Genomic DNA, 10,645 nt, shown 5'->3' on the forward strand with positions numbered 1-10,645 from the left:
GGCAGCAGACCCAGAAGAGAAGAAAGCCAAGGCCAAGGATGTTAAGCGCAAGGGAGCTCACAGCAAAGCCGGACATGAAGCGCGGCAGGGACCAACCGGAGCCGTCCAAGGGCAGCCGGTATTGTGTGTACCACGATCTCCATACCCACAACACCAACGAATGCCAAGAGCTCAAGGCCGTGCGAGAAGGCCGTGTCGGTCGATGCCCCGAGTGCAACGATCGGGGCTACGACCGAGGCGGAGCAAGATGTGGAGGACGTTGGGACGACCGTGGCCCTCACCAAGGGTGGCGTGACCGGCCTCGCGAGGACCGCAGGCAGGACCAACCTCGCGAGGGGGCTTGAAGGGATCAGCCTCGTGAGGATCGCCCGCAAGGCAACGCAGGGCTTCCTCCTCTGCCACCACCACCAAGAAGGAATGATGACCATCATCAGGACGAGGGGGTTGGGGGCTTCCAGGAGCCGCGTGCGATCGCCTGCATCTTGGGCGGCGCTCAGGCCCCAGCCTCTCAGTGCATCTTCAACCAGTTTGCTCGCGAGGTAAATGCAGTCCTCCCCAAGCTGGAGTCCACACGCCCTCTAAGGTGGTCTGCGTGCGCCATCACATTCAGCATAGTAGATCAGCTCAAGTGCGCGGCAACGGCCGGAGTGCTCCCGATGCTCTGCTCCCCAGTCATCAGCAATGTGCAAGTTACCAGGACCCTCATCGACGACGGAGCAGGGCTCAACGTCCTGTCCGTTGAGATGTTCAACAATCATCAGGTGCTGTATGATCAGCTTCAACCAACCAAGCCTTTCTCAGGAGTCACTGATGGTTCCACTATCCCGATAGGGCAGGTCCACCTCTCTGTCACCTTTGGACAGCGCAAGAACTACCATACCGAGCTCATTGATTTCGACGTCGCCCACATTCGCCTACCATACAATGCCATCCATGGGTATCTAGCCCTGGCCAAGTTCATGGCAGTGACTCACCATGGTTACAATGTCCTCAAGATGCCAGGAAGTGGCGGAGTCATCACGGTCCCCTATGAAGAGAAGGATGCGGTGTGCTCTCTCGAGCGCGCCTTCCAAGCTGCGTCAATTGAGGACCTGGACAGCAAGAGTGGAAACCTTCCTGAAGCAGCTCCCAAGAAGAAGAAGATGTCACCTGGCCCAAGGCCTCAGGAGGCAGGCACCTCTGGAGGCACCACATCTGGACATGCGCCCATCCAAGGGGTACCACCCTCCTTTGCATAGGGAGGCGCGCCTGGCGCCCTCCTTGGGCAAGGCTCCGGGGCTCTCTCCTGGGGAGCCACTGTCTTTGCCAAGGTCACGAGGGAGGTGCTCGGGCACCACTTGGAGGCGTGCTTCGCGGCACGTTTCCCTCAGGAAGGCATGAGGCAAGGAGGGCCCAACCCTCAGGAGTTCATCACCAAGGTCATTCAGGAATTATAGGAATCGAGAGTTATGCGCGGCAACTACCGCCTGCCAGGCGTAGCTCCCCGTCCAGGCGAGGATGGCGGGCTGCGCGTCTGCGTCGATTACCCAGGGCTTAATCGAGTCGCCTCTCAGTAGCGCTTCTGGCCTTCGCGCGTGGGGCATTGCGCGGGTCCACCGCACACCTACGTTCGCATGCCCTTCGGCCTGCCGAATGCAGCTGCAGCACACCAGCGCCTTATGAGAAGCATTCTGGAAGCTCAGGTGGCCAAGCATCACGCGCCCCTGGTGGAAATGGAGATGGACCTCGCCGAGCCACCCGGACCTCCCAAGCCTCCCAAGGCTCGGAGCTCCTAGGGCTCGTGAGGATTGGCTTCCTCACCGTGCACCATCAGCTACTCCGACACTCGCTCTACAATGGTATCAGGTGACTTCTTTCAAGTTTCGTTTCAGCTGGGAGCGCCCTCAGGGCTGCATCATTCCCAGGTAGCGTGGGTCTGTCCCCGCGGCATGTATCCGTTTTGCTTATGTCTTCAGCTTACCTTGTTGGGGCCGCCCCTCGGGCTGCATCATCCCCAAGTCGCTTGGGCCTGACCCAGCGGCGTTTGCCTTTCTCTACATCTACCTAAGTTGATTTGCTTCTTCATGCTTAACCTGCTTGAGATAATCGCCTGCTCAATTGACACCTACCTTTGGAGCCGCTCGCTTTGGCACAGCGCTTACGCATGGGCCCGTCCCTGCAACATCGAGAAATCTGAGTGGTCGAGCTCTGGCCATGGCAGCCCCGTATAGTGCTACCTCAGAAGGTCCTCAGTGCCTCAATCATTCCCTCAGAGCAACCAATGGCCGGCAGGCAACCGTAATGGCAGTCCGTATTTTCCTCGTGTTGGTGTACAGGATCCACCCAAGGAATAGCATGGGGGCGTCGTGAGCTCTCTTTCTCTCTCTCCGTGCAATCCGCTCGTGCCTTAAAAGGGGGGTGCCTGAGCATCGTGACTCATGGGCTCTTACTGGCTCTCCAGCCCTCACCCCCTGGCCTTGACCCACGACATCGCGACCTGTCATACCAGCGGCGGTTGAGCTCGCTTGAGGGCCCGGACTTGAGGACGTAGAGCACGAAGGAGAGTGCGGGGGAGAGGGGAGAAGCTCACGAGTACCCAACCCAGTGACACCCCATCTGCCGGCGCGCGGGCCAGGCACCTCGGCGGATAACAACTCCAAGCTCACGAGATAAGTCACGCCTCTGCAGAAGCTAGATCAACACAACACCAAACCCTCGCCTAGTGCGGCTCTGTCACGGTGACGCTGCCTTCCTTTCTCGCCAAGTGGAGGCTGCTTGAGCGCTAAAGGGGACCTCCTGACCTTGGGCCACTCACCTCCTGGCGTTGACCACGGTATCGCGACCTGGCATACCAGCAACGGCTAAAGCCTGCCTGGGGACCGAGACCTGTCAGCGTAGAGCACCAAGCCCACGTGAGGATAGAAAGGTGGAGCCGAGCCGGAACAGGACAAGAATCTCGCATCGATTCATAATAATGATAATATTCACAACGGACATGGCAGACGCCTTACATATCCCCACGCGATGTTTCTTCGGTTTCTCGCCGGGAACAAAAGGGGCTAATCCTAGGGAACGCTAACTACGCGCGCCTCCACGGGAGATGCCATCATCAAAAGTGGGCCGCCAGGTGCCGGCGCCAACCCCATCCAGATCAGTGGCGTCAGCGGCCAGATGAAGCTGCCCTGCTCCGAGCGCGACGCGACCTCGGGGGCTCGTAGCTATCGTCGCTCGTCTCTGGAGTCACATGAAGCTTGGGGGAGTCGCTGGATTCCCCGGCTCCTCCGCTGCCGTCTGAGGAGCTGTTGGGGAAGCGGTTGGCAGGCCTGGTCCTCGCCAGTTCGATGCCCCGGCCGCCTTCCTTGGGGCAGCACTCCAGTCGGCGTCCTTCCGCGTCAAAGATCTTGAAGAACATCAAGGAGGCGCCATCATATTCAAGATGAATTACGAGGGCACCCCCTATCCGGCAGACCAGGGTGATCTTGCCCCAGCCCCGGGTCATGTAGACCTTGCCCGGAGCGACGACCGCGACCTCCGCTCCGGTCGCAAGGGTGCTGCAGTCAGGATGCTACAGCTAGAGCTCCAGAGACCAACTTGGCAGCATCTCGAAGGCGAAGGAGGGAGGAAGGCGGATCCAAGAGCGTGGAGGCATAGCGGCATGGACCACAAGCTCGCGAGAAGAGCCCTCGGCATGGACTCCAGGGATGACGACGTGCACCGCCGTGACCCGTCAGTGTCGCCGGTGGCGCCGGTGGTGCCGCTCGGCGTATGCTTCTCCAGGGCCCTCGGCCCGGCCGTACAAGGGTAGCGGAAACCCAGGCGGCGGCCGCTCGTACCAGGGCCTCGACGTCTCCTCCCATGCGACCATGTCACAACGGCCGGGGACAGGCCGCTTCTTCGGCGGAAGCGAGTCGGGACCCTCTCAGGGGACCTTTCCCTTCTCTTCCACAGAAAACCGGCGGATCGGAGCCATTGGCGTAGAGTGGAGCAAGGGCGAGGAAGAAGAAGAAGGAGAGAAGCAGGATGAGATGGACTGCGGGGGCTCTCTCCCGTCCGTACTTATAGTCCGAAGGAGGCCAACCGTCGGACTCCACGATCACAGGTAATCATGACCAATTTCTGCATGCAAGGACTTGTCAAGTCGAGCAGTTGCCGAGGCATCGTGGGGAAGTGGAGACGCCCACGTCCAATCAACCGCCACACGGCGCCCAAGGCCGCAGGCTGATGGGGCCCGTGGCGCTCCGCACTTGCCCCTTCGCTTCTTGGCTAAGCCAAGTCCGAGCGCGCCTTGGGCCCGGGGGCTACTATCAGCGTTTAGGGAACAGGGGTCCCCAGACTTGCCTGCCTGTGGCCTGCGGCGTGGCTCAAGTGGTGGCACAGTACGGCCCATCTTCATCAGTGCAAGACTCAAGACCCTCACGAGGGGCCAAGCCTCGCGGGGCGGACGACACAAGATTTCCTCAAGAACGGCCTCGCCAGGCAGGCTCACGAGGAGGCGGAGAGATCAAGGCAGGGCACCTCGCGAGGTGCTCGTGACGCAAGCCGTGACGATCGAGACCAGGCGGACGCGGGCCTGCGCAGTGTCCTTGTTTCATCTTTAGTGCAAAGGGGGCAAGCACAGGCATGGAGTACTGAGGCATCAGGCAAAGGTTGCCATTTCAGTGCAACGAGACCAAGACCAGTAGAGCGGCAGGATGGCGGTCACCGTGGAGCCCAAGACGGCGTCACCACCAGTGCCTTTGGCAGCCGAAGACGAGCTTTAGTCAGGATAACTTGTAGTAGATGTTCCCCTTGAAAATGGCCGTTGTTGGCGCCCTTCCCGCTTAATAATTGGGAAGAGGACCAGGGCCTCTATAAATAGGACTAGCCACCACAGAAGAAGAGAGGACGATCAGATCGAGCACCCATTAGACCGAGGCCGATCGAACTCACCCTAGCAGTTCATCGTACCAGCTCAAGAACACCTCTTGCGAGGCTGTTCTTCTCTTGTACTGTTCGTCATCAGCCCCAGAGGCAATCCACGACACCACACACTGGAGTAGGGTATTACACCACAACGGTGGCCGGAACCATTATAAATCTCGTGTCCCTTGTGTTATTCATCGCTTAGCTTAGATTCTCGCAAGGCGATCGGACATGGATCGGTAGGGGGAAGATGTTTGTGCGCACCTAAGAGTTCGAACCTTAAGGGTCTGCCGGAACCCAACATCCGACAGGATGGTCTAGAGGCCTTGAGTGGGCTGGTGGATATTCTTAGCATGGAATTGACAGGCTTCAAAAGATCTTACCAATTCAGCGTCATCATTGAGTTTCGTGGGCCAGTAGAATCCGCTGCGGAACGCCTTGCCCACAAGGGTACGCGACGAGGAGTGATGATCGCAATCTCCTCCGTGTATGTCGGCCAGCAACTGGCACCCCTGCTCCGTGGAGACACATCATAGGGAAACGTCGTTTGGGCGCTTTTGGTAGAGCTCACCATCCTGGATGCAGTAGGCGGTGGCCTAGCGGTCCACCCGCTCTGGGTCTTCTTCCTTCTCTGATAGGGTGCCTTGAAGCAGGTATACCTTGAATTCCTCTATAGAGCACCCCTCCTGATGCTCGAGTGCCAGGAGGAGGCGAGCTCATGAGGTCGGGCCATAGGCTGGGGTGCTTGAAGTGGGTGCCAGAGGCAACTCCTCCTGAGGCAGCACCGGTATGACAGTAGGGGGAGCTGCCGACGGCCTGAGGAGCTGTTCTCAAAGATGCCAGGCCCCTGGGAGAGCCGCCGGGACACCCTTTTGGCAATGTCGTCCGCCTCCTTGTTCATGTTGCGCGACACATGCTGCCATTCTATTCCCAAGAATTGTTTCTTAATTTTGCGTACCTTTTTGAGGTATGCCTCCATGTGCTCGTCTTCTGGCTTGTACTCCTTGTTCGAGAAGTTGACAAGGAGCTGGGAGTTGCCCCTGATGGTGAGGCATCTTACCCCCAGAGAGGCCGTGGCCTTCAGTTCGGTGATCAGGCCCTCGTACTCAGTGATGTTATTGGAGAACTTCTCATTGTGCTGAAAACGGAGTTGCACAGCGTAGTAAGCTTGTCCTGGGTAGGCGAGATGAGCATGGCTCCAGCCCCCGCGCCTTGGCGTGTACACGCACCGTCGATTACACATCCAACCGTTAGGTGCCTCGTCTCCCCGCACGAGAGAGTGGTCCTCACCTACCTCTTGGCTAGGTGCGTCAGTCCATTCAGCCACAAAGTCAGCAAGGGCCGCACCCTTGATGACTCTGTTGGTGCTGAATTCCAGCTGGAATGCCTGCAACTCAATATTCCATTTGGCGACCCTTCCAGTAGCATTGGGGCTCCGGAGCACCCTCTCCAGGGGGTAGGCTGAGACAACCTTGATGGGGTGGCCTTGCAAGTAGTGACGCGGGTTCCTAGCGGCGATGAGGAGTGCGAGGAGGAGCTTCTGTGGCATGGGGTAGCGTGCCCTCACATCGCACAACACCGTGCTGACAATGTAAACGGGATGCTCGACGCAGGAGGAAGCATCTCCCGGGTCTTGCTCCTCCTAAAAAGAAGAAGCCTCAGGAACCTTGTCCTCTGGTGGGGCTGCTGTTGCCTCAGGAGCGCCAACCTCAGGAGCCCCATCGCCCGATGGGGTGGGTGAGGCCTCAGGAGCACCATCCCGAGGCCACAATGCCTTGGCCGGGTGCGGGGCATCGTGCTGCACACCCTTGGCCGCGTGCTCTTTGCTGACCACCACGAGGGCCGCACTGGGTGAATGAGACATGGCGGCCAGGTAAAGCACCAGGGGTTTGAGAGGGCGAGGCGCTACCATCACCGGCGGGCAGGTGAGGTACTTCTTGAGATCTCGGAAAGCCGCGTTGGCCTCCAAAGTCCATTCAAACGGGCCCTTCTTTTTTGTCATCATGAATAATGGGAGGGCGCGCTTGCCTAGCTTGGAGATGAAGCGCCCAAGCGAGGTCACACATCCTGCCAGCTTCTGCATTTCCTTGAGGGTTTGCGGTGGGCTCATCCTTTCTACTGCTTTGATCTTTTCTGGGTTGGCCTCGATCCCTCTGTGCGACACCAGGAACCCCAACAGCTTGCCGGACGGGATGCCGAACACACACGTCTCCGCCTTGAGCCGCAACTTCAGCTTGCGCAAGCTGGAAAATGCCTCCTTCAAATCTTCAACAAGGGTCCTCGCCTCCAGGGATTTGACCACTATGTCATCGACATAAGCCTCTGCATTCCTCCCGAGCTGCTGGCCCATAGCCATGTGCATTAGCCACTGGAAGGTTGCTCCAGCATTGCACAACCCGAATGGCATGTAGGTGTAGCACCACACCCCGCACAGGGTCAAGAAAGCCATCTTCTCTACGTCCTGCACTGCCATCTTGATATGATGATAGCCTAAGTAGGAGTCCAAGAAGCACAACAAATCACACTTGACAGTGAAGTTGATGATCTGGTCGATGCGTGGAAGGGGGAACGGGTCTTGAGGGCAAGCCTTGTTTAGGCTTGTGAAATCGACGCACATGCGCTCCTTTCCGCCCTTCTTGGGGACGATAACTGGGTTTTCCAACCAATCTGGGTGCCGCACTTCCCGAATAACACTGGCTTCCTATAGCTTGTTAGTATCTCCAATGATGAATGACTGCTTCTTCAGGGCTTGAAGCCGCGCCTTCTGCTTCACGGGGCGCGCGTTGGGGCACACCATGAGGAGGTGCTCCATCACCCCACACAGAATGCTAACCAGGTCTGTTGCTCCCCATGTGAATGCGTCCTTGTTTGGGGCACACCATATGGTGAAGGTTGCGCCTGACTCCTCGTCCTTGCTGACCGACACTTGCTTTGTCTCGGCCTGATCTTGAGAGAACAATTACTTCTTCTTTGCCAGTGTAGCCCCCGGGCCCTCTAGAGCGCTCCCCGCGCTTGGTCACGTGGCCACCACGGCTTTGAAAGTGAGCCTGAGGGCCGTGAGCACCTCCCCAGCGTCTCCCGTCACGGTGAGGACACTGCTGCTTCCCAGCATCTTCATGATGTTGTAGCAAGGATGAGGTGCCGCCATGAATTTTACGAGGGTCGAGTACCCAAGGATGGTGTTGTATGGGCGCCCGATGCACGCGATGTCGAAGTCAATGAGCTCGATGTGGTAGTTGTCGCGCTTTCCGAAGGTGGCGGGGAGGCGAATCGGCCCCAGGCGCAGGTGGAGCCGCCGACCACTCCAAAGAAAGGCTTGGTGGGGAGGAGCCGGACATGAGGCACATGGAGGAGGTCGAATGCTTCCACGGAGAGGACATTGAGTCCAGCGCCGCCATCGATGAGGGTCCTGGTGACCGCTACGTCGCAGATGGTGGGGGTGCAGATCATGGGAACTACACCGGCACCGGCCGTTGTCTCGGGGTGATCCCTGGAGTTGAAGGTGAGATCAGCCTTGGGCTCCGCCTAGCTCGGAGCCCCCCCGGAGAGATTGGGAGGCCCCCATCTGGCAGAAGAACTGCTTGACATGGCGGTCCGAGGCTGGCGCTTGTGACCCACCGAGGAGGGCTGCGATGGCATGGGGTGCTGGCGCCACGAAGCGCTCGATAAATAGGCCACACAGCTCTTCCCAGGAAGCCACCGAGGACTCCGGTAGATTGAGAAACCAAGCGCGTGGCATGTCTACGAGAGCCATAGGGAGCCAATTTGCCATGACCTTGTTGTCACCGCCGGCCTCCCTGATGGCCTCCGCATAGATGTAGATGAACTCCGCAGGATCCGCCGCGCCATCATATCGTGGCGGCAACCGCGGCCTGAACTTCAGCGGCCATCACACCCGCTGCAAGGCGGGGGTGAAGGCCCGATGACCCACGGTGCCCTCGAACGTGCCCAGCTGGCCTCCGAGTGGGAAAAAGGCCTCCCTGGAAGCGAAACGGTGAGAGAGGTGGGAGGCACAGCAGATGATGAAGCAATCTTTCGACATGCCCCTACCTCGCGTGCGAAGAACTCAACGTCTCCAGTGAGCCAACTCGTCGCTCTCATGGCCTAGCTTGATGAACACGAAAGGAAATGGACACATCAGTTTACCCACGTTCCGGCCACCTTGCGGTGTAAAACCATACTCCTGCTTTGTGGTGGATTATCCTCGTGGGGGCTCAGGATGAACTAGTACAAGGAAGAACAACCTTGCAAGGTCTGCTGTGGGGGTGGATATGAGCTCAAGAGATTCAACCTCCTTCCTACGGTGGTGGCTAGTCCATACTTATAGTGGCCTCGGTCCTCCTTCCCCCAAAACATAGGCCAGAAAGGACCCCATAGTAGCAATTTTTGAAGGAGGACAAGTAGTACATCATATCCTAATGAAAGGTGGTCTTCGCCTCTAAAGCTTCTGGTCGTGACGTCGTGGTCGACTCAGTGATGAAATTCATCCTGCCATACTGGCGGTCTTGGTCTTGTTGCATGTAAACGGTAACATTTGCTTGATTCCTCGGCAGTCTGCACCTTTGTTTGCCTCCATAGCACCAAAGAGGAAACCTACCACTCTACACCCGCTGGCGCACACCTGGCCTTGGTTGTCCTGGCTAGCGTCACCTCCACCTCATGAGGTGAGCGCTTGCAGGAATCTCCGCTCCTTAGCAGGCCACCTGGGAAGGACGCTCCTTCCGGAGGTCTTGGTGTCATCCGCCACACGAGGCTTGGCCCCTCGCGATGGTCTAGTCTTGTCGATGCTGAAGATGGTTCGTACCTGGCCGTCAATGGAGGCACACCGTGGGGCACAGGAAGGCAAGTTTGGGTACCCTAGTTCCTAGAACGGGGGCCCACAACATACTTTCTCTACTTGGATCATATGCACTAATGATTGGAACTCTAGCAAGCATCCGCAACGACTAAAGATCATTAAGGTCATGAAATCCAAATCATGCTCTGTCTTATGAACACAAAGTATAAACCATGTACTATCCCGGTGTCATCCAAGCAATTGGTTCATACTTTTTAACACACTTCATCATTTTCACTTTCATGCAATACATGAGCGCAAGCCACGGGTATATCACTATGGGTGGAATAGAATACGGTGATAGGGGTAAACATAGAGAAGACTAAAAAGTAAGAGAAAGTCTCACATCAATGCGGCTAACCAACAGGTATGGAGATGCCTATCAATTGATATCAATGCGAGGAGTAGGGATTGCCATGCAACGAATGCACTAAGAGCTATATGTGTATGAAAGCTCGATATGAAACTAAGTGGGTATGCATCAAATTCTACTATGAAAAAATCCCACTAGTATATGAAAGTGACCACATAGGAGACTCTCTATGTGAAAAAACATGCTGCTACTTTGAAGCACAAGTGTGGAATTAGCATGTCCCTTCTTCTTCTTTTTTTTCTTTTTTTTGGAGTCTCATCCCGACTTGTGGGGGAATCATAGTCTCCATCATCCTTTCCTCATTGGGGCAATGCTCTAAAAATGAATAATGATGATAATCACACTTCTATTTACTTATAAATGAAAAAATAAAAATTACAACTCGATACCTATAACAAAGTATGAGTCTATATGAATGCCTCTGGCAATGGTAGGATGTGAAATGATCTAGTGTAACATGTATAAAAATGATGAATGGTGGGTGAGCCACAAATGCTATATCAGCTATATGATCATGCAAAGCAATATGACAATGAATGCTCAAGTTAAACAAA

The sequence above is a fragment of the Triticum aestivum genome, chromosome 7B (assembly GCF_018294505.1).
Source record: "Triticum aestivum cultivar Chinese Spring chromosome 7B, IWGSC CS RefSeq v2.1, whole genome shotgun sequence".
NCBI classification, from domain to species: domain Eukaryota; kingdom Viridiplantae; phylum Streptophyta; class Magnoliopsida; order Poales; family Poaceae; genus Triticum; species Triticum aestivum.